Consider the following 1,791-nt stretch of genomic DNA (forward strand, 5'->3'; position numbering starts at 1 on the left):
ATGTTCTTAAATTTTTTCTGAACAGAAATGGGGGATCGCCAGTTACTGAGGTGGAGCCTTATATTCCATTCAACATAAATCCCACAGGAATGCAGCCTGTTCTTACGACCACCTACCTATTGGCTTTTCCTAGCATCATGGCAAGGTTGTAAGCAACCTTTGCTGTTCTCATTTTGACATATGCATGCCAGGGAAAGGAGCAACTTTTATTCTAGTTTGATTACCTTGAGTTTGTTCATCTATCACCACCTTCTAATCTATCACCACATTCTAATATGTATTGCTTGTTTGCAGTATTTTTGCTTCTCCATTTTGGGAAAATGTTAAGGAGATATTGAACCCTGGGACTTCTGTTGGCGCAAAACCATGGGTTTACTATGGGATTTATGCTTTCTTTGTCTTCCTATTCAATATCTTTGACATTGTAAGTGGTTTGTCTTATTATTGCCGTACGCCAATCACAAATATTTATATTATTGACTATTTTCTTGGATTACCACTGTGTTTGTCTTACCTGCTTGTTTATTGTCAGTTCAATGGTTTGTGTTTTCATGTATATTGTTCTGAGACTGTTATATTGAAAGAAATGTTCAGAGAATTATGATCTCTTTTAGCTTGTCATTAAATTCATAATAGTAACTAAGTCATACTAAGCCTCTTTCAGTTTTTTTCCTTTTCATTATTATCAATTTGGCCTAGCCACGCTATTTATTTGTCAGTTTGTTATAATATATTTAAAATCAAAAAATTTCTGTAAGCAGGAAAATTGTTTCAAGTATCTTTAGGTTTTATTATTTTCCTGAATTTGTTTTGTCATGTTCAAGTTTCTCTCAAAAATTCTTTCCCTTTTGATGTTATTATTCTCATTTTTAAGCCCTGGAAGTTCTTTATGCTTCTGGCCTATTTCAGTTATTATATACAATCAAATCTGATATAGTCCCAACACCCCATAAAAAAGTTTCTTTTTGTACTTCTAGATACCTCAAGGCGAAAGATATGCAATGCATGGACTTGTAGTAGTTATATTATTAATTATTTCCTGCACTGGTTCTCATTGTTAGTGTTAACCTTTTTCTTTTTTCGCATGCTCTTTATCTTTCAGATTGTTGCAGTTTCTCAATACTACTAATTATCTCCTTTCACTAATTTTCATCCTTAGCGCTTTTCTTTCCCTCTTTTTCGCATGCTCTTATCTTTCATTTATTGGCACTTTCTAAACTGTTTGATATTGCAGGCCAACTTACCAAAAGAGATTGCTGATTACATGACAAAAATGGGTGCTAGAATACCAAATATAAAGCCGGGGAAACTAACTATAGAGTATTTGACAAAGATTCAAGCCTCAACACGTTTCTGGGGTATTTCTCTCATATAAATTTATTTCCAACTCATAATGCATCTTATTTATTCTTGTAATTTCTTCTTCCAATATTTTTATGCACCTTTTAGTGACAATATTCTGTATGACCTATAATATTACAGGAGGACTACTGTTAAGTATATTGGCTACCTCTTCAACCTTGCTTGATCACTATTTAAGGCGTATCAATGAGGGATTTGCACTTGGATTCACATCAGTCCTTATCATTGTAAGTTCAATTTGAGAAAAATTTCCATTTTGACGAGGCATATGATAATAACCATGGGCACATTGATCCTTCTAAGGAAACTGTATCTATATGATATTTTTGTTTTTGGGAGGGTTTAAAAAGTTCCCTTTTTGACTTCACAATTTGTAGTAGTCATATAATAAGCCATTTTCTTCTCCATTGAAGAAGGCGGATATCTTGT

The sequence above is a fragment of the Asparagus officinalis genome, chromosome 8 (genome assembly GCF_001876935.1).
Source record: "Asparagus officinalis chromosome 8, Aspof.V1, whole genome shotgun sequence".
NCBI classification, from domain to species: Eukaryota; Viridiplantae; Streptophyta; class Magnoliopsida; order Asparagales; family Asparagaceae; genus Asparagus; species Asparagus officinalis.